The 10,704-nt window shown below is 39.2% G+C and overlaps 1 protein-coding gene across 2 annotated transcripts in view; it reads left to right on the top strand.

Moving 5' to 3' along the window:
- Nucleotides 1-10,704, top strand: part of plxnb2b (plexin b2b) — a 172,321-nt gene that overhangs the window by 102,866 nt on the left and 58,751 nt on the right. Inside the window, exon 3 of one of the 2 annotated variants that reach the window (XM_082159081.1) lies at nt 2,701-2,773. The exons of the other annotated variant lie outside the window; for it this stretch is intronic. The gene's annotated coding sequence lies outside the window, so the exon portion shown is untranslated. The remainder of the gene's footprint in view (nt 1-2,700; nt 2,774-10,704) is intronic. 2 annotated transcript variants of the gene reach the window in all.

The following is a 10,704-nucleotide window of genomic DNA, read 5'->3' as shown; positions in this document are numbered from 1 at the left end:
CCATTGGGACCCAAACGGTTCAAGGTCCAAATGACAGTTTCATTGCCGCTTCAAAGGGCTTTAAACGATACCAGACGATGAATAAGGGTCTTATCTAGCGAAACGATCGGTCATTTCAAAAATAAAATAAAAAGTTGACGTTTTATAAGCACAAATGTTCGCCTTGCTCTGTTCTGTGATGCGCGTTCGTGACGTCACGTAATACGCAATTACGTTGAAAAGGTCAAGTTTGATGTGTTTACAAATGTGCGGAAGGAGGACCATATAAACATTTTCAAATGTATTTGTGTCAGTTTATCGTTTAAAATGCCCATTTCGTGTGCGCATCCTGAGTGTTTTAATATTAAAAAGCCAAAAAGAACATTTTCTTCAATTTTTCAAGCGTGACCTTTTCAACGTAATTGCGTATTACGTGACGTCACGAACGCGCATCACAGAACAGAGCAAGCCGAACATTTGTGCTTATAAAACGTCAACTTTTTATTTTATTTTTGAAATGACCGATCGTTTCGCTAGATAAGACCCTTATTCATCGTCTGTATCGTTTAAAGCCCTTTGAAGCGGCAATGAAACTGTCATTTGGACCTTGAACCGTTTGGGTCCCAATGGAATCCATAATATGTGAAAAAATCCTGAATGTTTTCATCAAAAACCTTAATTTCTTTTCGACTGAAGAAAGAAAGACATGGACATCTTGGATGACATGGGGGTGAGTAAATTATCAGCAAAAGTTTTTTTAAAAGTGAACTTCTCCTTTAAGTGAACGATAATCTCTAAAACAGATTAGCTTATAACGCTAGTATATGGGGCACAGAGTAAGTAAAAGTAAATCGCTAGTTAATACCACTAACAAGGCTCAAAAATAGCCTCACACTAACACGGTAGCATAATGAGGGTCCCTGCATGCAAACCGAAGCATTGTGAACTTTGTAAGTGTACAGACAGTTTAATGAGAAGATACTTTATAAAGACAGTACATTACGCATATACAGGCAGGAGCCATCTTGGAAAACAGTCTCGACTAGTCGAGCCCACGAACACCGTGCTAAGTGAGATGAACTGTGACTTGGAATCTCATATGGTCCGTTTTTTCCGGAAGAAAGCACTGAACGCATTCTGCATTTCATGTAATTCGATTTCACAAACGTAATTCCTATCGGACCAGCTCACTTAGCACGGCGCTCGTGACTCGACTAGTCGAGACTGTTTTCCAGGATGGCTCCTGCCTGTATATGCGTAATGTACTGTCTTTATAAAGTATCTTCTTATTAAACTGTCTGTACACTTACAAAGTTCACAATTCTTCGGTTTGCATGTAGGGTGTGAGGCTATTTTGAGCCTTGTTAGTGGTATTAACTAGCGATTTACTTTTACTTATTCTATGCCCCATATACTAGTGTTATAAGCTAATCGGTTTTTAGAGATAAAAATCTTTACATTTGATTATCATGAAAACGCATCCCAGAGAACGATCGACTCGGTAACCATGTGTTAATTACCCCTAGGTTCATTTTTCACCAGAATTGTCCTTTAAAGGGACAGCAGCCTAAAATTCCTGCTGCCGTCTCTATTATAACGTTAATCAAGCAACAAAAGACAAAGACAAAATTCACTCGCTGTTCTTTACTGAATAACTTTTGTAACTATATTTGTAAAGTATATTTTATTTATAAAGTGAAGTGTTATTTTACAGTTGATTACAGTTTCTGCATCTGAATACATGAACATCTTTATTTCAGTCGTATCTTTGTTCAGTTGTATTTATTTGTGCAATTGCTAATTTGTTTATATTAGTTAGGCTAATTGTTGTTGCTGTGGTATTTTTTAACCCATGGGCAGAATTTCCTTGTGTAAGTGTTCTTTAGCCTGCTAATTTTCATGGTATTTCCCTACAATTATATGTTTTGCAATAAGATTTAGAATAAATTAGGAATCGATAAGAATCGGCATCGATAAGCTACATCGGAATCGTTAAAATTCAAACGATACTCAACCCTAATCAGGAGCGAAGCTCATTAGATTTTGAAGCACAGCCTCTGAGGGCTTTTACTACAGATATATACTACAATCTGTCAATCAAACATTTGTGTGATTTCAGTGAACTGCGTCAGAAGTCTTGTGGGTACGACGACACCCTAGTCTAAGTGTTTCTGTGATGCTAGCTAATGCTAAGGCCCCGCCGGAGAAAACCTTGACCGTCTGGTCTCCACACTGCACATTAAGATGTCGTGTCCTCCACCCCTCCCTCACTGCGAGGCTCTAACTTATTTACACCTCTGAAATCCCCTAATAAGGGTACTTACATTGATTCTCTCCCTAACCAGGCTCCATTACAGATTAAACCAGGTCTATGGAAGAGAGAATGACGAGTTGAATGAGAGAGAAGATTACAGGAGCCGTGTGATTTATCTGAATGTGTTTCACACACCTAATTTTCTCTCTCTCTCTCTCTCTCTCTCTTCTCTCTCTCTCTCTCATCTCTCTCTCTCTCTCTCTCTCTCTCTCTCTCTCTCTCTCTCTCTCTCTCTCTCTGTCTCGTCTCCCTCTCTCCCTCTCTCTCTCTCTCTCTCTCTCTGTCTCTCTCTCTCTCTCTCTCTCTCTCTCTCTCTCTGTCTCTCTCTCTCTCTCTCTCTCTCTCTCTGTCTCTCTCTCTCTCTCTCTCTCTCTCTCTCTCTCTCTCTCTCTCTCTCTCTCTCTCAGTGCTGTGGAAGTTGAACAGGCAGACACCTCACTCTTATGTCAAGCATCAATTAAAGCAATTTTCGCCTTGGAAGTAAGTGTCTTCCTACTCTGTTTTGGGATTATTAATATCTCCACAACAGCTTTGTTTTTTTGTTTTTTCCCTGCTTAAAGGAACAGTTCACACCAAAATGAAAAATTCATGTCATTATTTACACACAGCCGTTCTCTTGTTATTCCACACTTGTCTGCGGCACAATACAGAAGATTTTTTTTTACATGCATCTAAATGTACTGATAATATACGATTAATGTGGGGTAAAGAAAATACATTTCTATAACATATATAAAAATATAAATAAACACATATGTAAACGCATAAATAAATAAATAAATAATATATTATTTTTATTAAATATTTAAATATTTACAATTTAATTAATACTAAAATATCTGAATAATAATACAAATAAATAATTTAAGATATTAGAAAATTAAGAATAAATCATTTTAAATATGTTAACAAATATATTGAAAAAAATATATACCTTTTTATTTTTACAGATACATGAACATGTAAAAACAATATATATGCATACATATAAAATATATATATATATATATATATATATACACTCACCTAAAGGATTATTAGCAACACCTGTTCAATTTCTCATTATGCAATTATCTAATCAACCAATCACATGGCAGTTGCTTCAATGCATTTAGGGGTGTGGTCCTGGTCAAGACAATCTCCTGAACTCCAAACTGAATGTCAGAATGGGAAAGAAAGGTGATTTAGGCAATTTTGAGCGTGGCATGGTTGTTGGTGCCAGACGGGCCGGTCTGAGTATTTCATAATCTGCTCAGTTACTGGGATTTTCACGCACAACCATTTCTAGGGTTTACAAAGAATGGTGTGAAAAGGGAAAAACATCCAGTATGCGGCAGTCCTGTGGGCGAAAATGCCTTGTTGATGCTAGAGGTCAGAGGAGAATGGGCCGACTGATTCAAGCTGATAGAAGAGCAACTTTGACTGAAATAACCACTCGTTACAACCGAGGTATGCAGCAAAGCATTTGTGAAGCCACAACACGCACAACCTTGAGGCGGATGGGCTACAACAGCAGAAGACCCCACCGGGTACCACTCATCTCCACTACAAATAGGAAAAAGAGGCTACAATTTGCACAAGCTCACCAAAATTGGACAGTTGAAGACTGGAAAAATGTTGCCTGGTCTGATGAGTCTCGATTTCTGTTGAGACATTCAGATGGTAGAGTCAGAATTTGGCGTAAACAGAATGAGAACATGGATCCATCCTGCCTTGTTACCACTGTGCAGGCTGGTGGTGGTGGTGTAATGGTGTGGGGGATGTTTTCTTGGCACACTTTAGGCCCCTTAGTGCCAATTGGGCATCGTTTAAATGCCACGGCCTACCTGAGCATTGTTTCTGACCATGTCCATCCCTTTATGACCACCATGTACCCATCCTCTGATGGCTACTTCCAGCAGGATAATGCACCATGTCACAAAGCTCGAATCATTTCAAATTGGTTTCTTGAACATGACAATGAGTTCACTGTACTAAAATGGCCCCCACAGTCACCAGATCTCAACCCAATAGAGCATCTTTGGGATGTGGTGGAACGGGAGCTTCGTGCCCTGGATGTGCATCCCACAAATCTCCATCAACTGCAAGATGCTATCCTATCAATATGGGCCAACATTTCTAAAGAATGCTTTCAGCACCTTGTTGAATCAATGCCACGTAGAATTAAGGCAGTTCTGAAGGCGAAAGGGGGTCAAACACAGTATTAGTTTGGTGTTCCTAATAATCCTTTAGGTGAGTGTATAAGCATAATTACCTTTGCATGATGAACACGTCCAGTTATGCTGTTCAATTATAATAAAAAAAAAATGATCTAATGTCTTCAAAAATTCTTCTTTTTTTTTTTTTTTCAATGACAAAAAAATAACTACAAATGTATCTGTAATGATAGGAGGTGATAAAATGAAAGACTTCTCATTGTTGTGTGACTCCTTTAAGGTGTGTCTCTTAAAAGCGGTCGCTGTAACATCAATCACATTGTCAGAGCGATGCCCCCTATCTGCCACATGATGCATCATCCTTGAAAACTTCAGGACGATCTCACTGGATCCAAACCAAAATTATTCCCAAAACTGTCCTGTGTTTAATTGATGGCGGTGGGAAGATGAGTTTGAATATTTATCGGTCGCTTTTAAAACAAGTGGCTGAGACGCCAAGGGAGATTCCATTAGAAGAGCTTCATTTAGCATCAGTGAGGAGTCTCATGTGAACAGTTTCAGAGTAAACTCTTAGACAGGTGTTTCTTCTTCAACTATGGGCACTTTTTGTCCCCGTGGACCTTTAGAAAGTAAACTCTCGTAAAACACATTTATTGCACACTCTTCCTGGTTTACTAGTCTTCTAACAATGCCAAACAGTTGACATGCATCACAGGAGACGTCTGTCCTTTTGTGAATTATAAAATATGTATTTACACACATTTATTATTATTATTATTATTTTCTGAAATGTCGTTTCCAACAGTGTTATTTTCTAGTACATCTCAATTATGTATAGTGTAAATGACATTCTAAATATTTTTAAAACAAATGGCAGATTCTATTGTCTTGCTAAGACAAAGTTTATAGCTATAATTATATGTATTCTAAATGCACATACTTGCATGTAATATTTAATGATATTAAATATAATAATTATATTTATAATATATTACTTATATTAAATTAAACAATTAAAAATAGTTTTTCATTATATTAAGTAAATTTTTTTTATATAAAATCATTTTAAAAATTGCATTTGAGAAATGTAAAACGAATAATAAAATGATATATAAATTACATTATATATATATATACATTTAGTTTTTTCATATATAATATGACTATATATATATACAGTGTATACACATATATATATATATATATGTATAGGTTTCATTTTTTATATATATTTTATATTTATTATTTCTGTTTAATTTAATATAAAAACATACTATATGTTTAATTTAATCATTTTATATTTGAATGTTTGATTTATTTATTTTTTTTTACGATATGTTTAATTGAAAATATTTTTTTGCTGTAGGTTTAATTCATTGTAACAAAATTAGATTTAATATGTTCAGATTTTTTTTTTTTTTTTTTTTTTTTTTTTGGTCAGTCTGGGTCTTGGAAAAACATAAAATAATAAGACTTATACATATGACACATTTGCTAAGTACTTCGTTTCCAAAGGATGGACGTTTTTCACCTTCATATTATATAAAGAATGCTGAAATCTCTTTCCCCTGTAACCAAAGATGAAGAATCACCTAGACGTGTGTGCATGGTCTCTGTTTGCTCCGTCACTCAGACTTCTCCTCATGACTCCAGAGGAGCGGAGAAATTGGCTTTACTTAGTAGAGCAAGACACACAGATAGCGCGAGTCAACTACATCTAGAACTCCATTTAGGGATTGAATCATCAGTTTCCATTTGGACCTTCTCCGGCGAATCGAAAATGAATGTTTGTGCAGCTTGGCCTCGTCGGTGGCGCTCAACCCGAAGCTTAGAGTGCTTGTCTGATGATTTTGGAAGTGGACCGGGGACAGACCCCGAGCTTGGATGAGCCGGCTGATGCCACAGGTGATAATCACGCCGTGTGTGTGTGTGTGTGTGTGTGTGTGTGTGTGTGTGTGTGTTCAGGGTGGCTGTAATTATCAGCAGAAGGCTGTGGCGATAAATGAGAGCAAGCGACTGACAGGCGGTGGTTATCTGAGCCGAGCTTGAGCGTCGATAGCCGGCGAGAGAGATTTTAACAGTAGCGTGTCGGCTAAAGCCTGGCTTTGATGTTGCCCAATCCCGCCTGAGCCCTACAACATTTCCTTATTGGCGAGATATGAAAGGATAACGTGGATGTGTGTGATCATATCTGTTTAGTCATGTGGGAAATTCTGCCACTTATTTAAACCAATGCCAGCACAATAAAGGGAGTTCTCAGGTGTCTCAGATGGCCTTATTTCAGTTGTGAAAGTCCACTGTTTTGTATCGCATCCCTAAGTCTCCTTTTCCTTTAAAAGGGACGTATCATGATGAAAGACAGGATACTTTTTTGCTAGTTGAGATTGGAAAGACTATTGAAACTCGATCTTTTATAATGCAAAACACCTCCTCAGTTCAACCACACTGCATTAAAGGGGTAGTTCACGCTAAAATGAAAATTAAGTCATCATTTACTCACCCTGGTGTTGTACTAATGCAAAATGCCCTTCTTTCTTTTATAGACCACAAAAAGAGATCTTTTTTTTTTCGCGCGCCCATATAATGGTAGTGAATCGCGACCAGCATCAAACTTTTTAACACAAAAGTATCACAGAATGATCTCACACGACATGTCAATATTCCCAGTGTTCTGGGGGTGTACGATATATAATTCAAAATCCTGACCTTGGCTGTTGATCTTCTGTGCTTGACTGCATGTTCGTCTGACTCTATTACCAACACTATCTTACGACCAATTCGTACGAATTTGCACGATTTGTCTAAACCCACGTGATGGGTAGGTTTAGGGGCGGGGTCAGGGGTAGGTCATTCGTATGAATTCATACGAATTGGGCAATTCGTAAAGTATGTACGATTTAGCAAAAATCTTACTAATTCGTACGAGTGAGGTCGTATGAATTCGTATGAATTAGCCACCTTGTTGAATTGTTACGAATTGGTCGTGAGATCAGGTTGGTCTCACCCAGAAAAAGCACACAAGATATGAGAATTCAAGATTACCAAAAGCGTGACTAAATAACCATCATGCAGTGTAGAGTCTTCCTTGATTATAATGGGAATGTTTATATAATTGCATCGACACCAGGGCTTGACAACATTAACTTTTTTGCTCACCAACCACTGTGGCTAGTGGTTTTCCAAAGATACTAGCCACTCAGCATTTTCACTAGCCACAATTTTGACACCGATACCATGGGGAAAAACTGCCTTACAGATATTTTTTATATTATCTCATAATTTTGCAGGAGGTATATTAGGCTGCTGTCACTTTAAAGCTGCAGTAGGGAACTTTTAGAAAACTTTGACTTAGCCTGAAAATTTGAACAAGCACAGCTTACAGGTCACTCCCCCTCGCTCTCTGCTGCGCTACAGCCCTCCCTCCACAGCTCCTCTCCCACAACAACGGAGCCTGCCGTGAACGCGCAGGCTAGTAAACAGGGCCACTGATGACGGCGGATAAACAGTTATCGCACATTCACTGGTAGGGACGAAACATCAACAATATGATTTACATTCACTATGGCCTGCCCATACTTTGACTACAAACTTGGTCCTCAAATCATTACGTATTTTGCGATACATGTAATGTAACTTCATAACGTTGCACTCTTTCTATAAGTTTTAAATAGCTAGCAAGATAATATAATGGTAACGTTACAGTATGTAAGTAATTATTCTAGCGATGTGTAATGCTAAATAAGGTTTGCTAGTACATTATTTCAGCAACATGACAAGCCAGTGAATTAGCAGGTTTCAATTATTGCTTTGCACAGTGCGTGACATTTTATCTATATGTTATGCGGCTAGAGTTTTGACACTGAGTCAATGGGCTCCGACGTGCTTGTTTATCGTCATCGATCTTTTTCCGTTTACCTGTCTTTGTTGTATGAGCTGGTGCCACTCGAGAAATTGGCAGTTTTAGTTGTTTGTCCACCATTAGCACAGCTGCGCGGCACACCGGCAATCTTGATTTTGAACGACTGTAGGCGCTGTGCGAGAGAGGGGTGTGATCAGCGCGTACACAAGCTTGATTGACACTGCTAAGACACTCCTCCTGGCTCTGATTGGTTGTTTCTTACCGGGAGCGGTGTATTTCTGCAAATGGCAATAGGACCACTGGGAGGAGCCTGAGGAGCTTGATTTTTTCACAGATTATCTGTCTCATATTCTACTGTCAGGAAATAATGACAGTTTTGACAAATATGTAAAAAATAATTTTTTACAAAAGTTACCAACTGCAGCTTTAAGACCTGACGTACTGATCCATTATACTGTTACACATGCGTTTCCTTTCTCAACTGTTTACGTTCACTTAAAACATGACTGACTGTGTTTTGGTGAATACTCACCAACAATGGCATTTTGACATTGTTTTGTGTGTATTTGACTGTTTAAGTGCAATAAGCAGCGAAAACGAACTCAATTTAGTCCTGAGAGGCGGCTTTATGTGCCGCACTTTGGGTGTGAGCACAGAATCTGTGGGAATGAATCAAATTATGAACAATCCCACGCCGAAATCCAAGCCCTGTAACAGCAACAATATTCATCCGGCGCAAATGAAACGAGTGAGTGAGGAGAGCGGGTTTGTGTGTCACTCACAGAGAGAGAGAGAGAGAGAGAGAGAGAGAAAGAAGCTGGTATAGTGTATCTGTTCTGCGGAAAACGAGTATTGGAAGCTTTTCAGATATTTCAGTTTCGCTATGTGTTCAAAAATTCTATTTTTGACAACACTACATTGCACTTACTTTATTTCAGATTGCTTTTTTAAAAGACTACAATTGATATACGTGTACTATAAATAAAATTCAACCCGTCAAAGTGGCGAGTAGGAGTGACTGCGTTACACACCACTGCTGAAACACACACACGTTTGTCAGGTTGGTGGGTGTTAATGTCAAGCCCTGGCCGCCACACACCACTCCAAGGAGACAAGAATAAAAAGCATAAACAATCTAATAAGTTATCTTGTTTTCATAGATATGCATTGTTAGTTCCACTGTAGAGCCTATATGTAATAAATAGAATATTTTGATATATGAATAACATTATTAAGTAAAATTGAGACAGTATTTTATTTATCCTACAATAAACTGAGAGATTGAGAGTTAAAACCTGATCATGAAAGAGTAATAAAAGCGGCTTTTGGGCCATCAATCTATTCTTTTGAATTCAAGAACCTCTGATGTACAATACGACCCTTTTAAAAGCATTTATAAAGCGTTACTGAAGGAATCATCTCTCTGAATGGAGGATGGCCAGGGTCGCTCCGGACCGCCAGCTGTGAGTGACAGTTCCCTGATCATCTCCCTGATTTCAGAACCTAATTACCCGACACGTCCGCGCGTCACTCGCCACTATCACCCGCTGCATCAACAGAGAGATGGACAGACAGAGCTAAAGCATAACTAATGTGATATGAATCCCACCAGCACCAAAAGCAGGAGAGAAATATAATTAAGGATCAGATGTCAGTCTGTTTGGATGCGCGCTCTCTGCTTATAGCCCTGCCGAGGGAAGCAGAAGCGCTATTTTTAGAGCAGCCGATGACAAGAGGGGTCAGGCGTGACCGGTAGCCGCTGTCCTTACGACACCTGCTCTGGCCCGAACCAGGTGTGCGAGAGATAAACGTGTTAGAATTGCTGGCCTGTGCAAAAAAAAAAAAGACACGAGAATCACCTTAGTATAGGAGGAAAGCGCGCGGTGTTGCAGCTTCTGCGCGTTATATCTGATGACCTCTTTGTGTTGAGCCGCTTTTGTTGGAGTTTGTGCTTTTCGGCCGGAGACTTTCAGAAGTGCTGAGGGGACAGAAAGGGCCCGGGCGACGAGAGAGGGGACTGACGTGTGTCTGAGGGTTTACAGCGCTGACATTTGGTGGAAAGGGGTGTTGTGAAAGCGCAGACGCATGTATGTTGATCTTAAGGAAAGGTCAGGCTTGTCTCGACGGAGTTAATCAACTGCTCCTCTCTCCAAACCGCTGTGGGTCCCGCGCGCGGAGCTTCATTTGCATGCATTTGTAAATGCGTGTGTGTGTGTGTGTGTGTGTGGTGAGGGGTTTGCTTTAGGTGTGTGAGCTGCACATGAACTTAATTGGTCAAAGTTGTAGTGCTATTAATTACGGGGAAAGAGAGAGAGCGAGGGATCAGGACATGGGCTGATTCAGATGAAGGGTGTCGTGGATCAGTGTCCTGCAGCTAGAAAGTTTTCATTTAACTC

The sequence above is a fragment of the Leuciscus leuciscus genome (genome assembly GCF_965113295.1).
Source record: "Leuciscus leuciscus genome assembly, chromosome: 25".
NCBI lineage: Eukaryota > Metazoa > Chordata > Actinopteri > Cypriniformes > Leuciscidae > Leuciscus > Leuciscus leuciscus.
The sequence above is the reverse complement of the archived record's forward strand: the minus strand, read 5'-3'. Positions and strand labels throughout refer to the sequence as shown.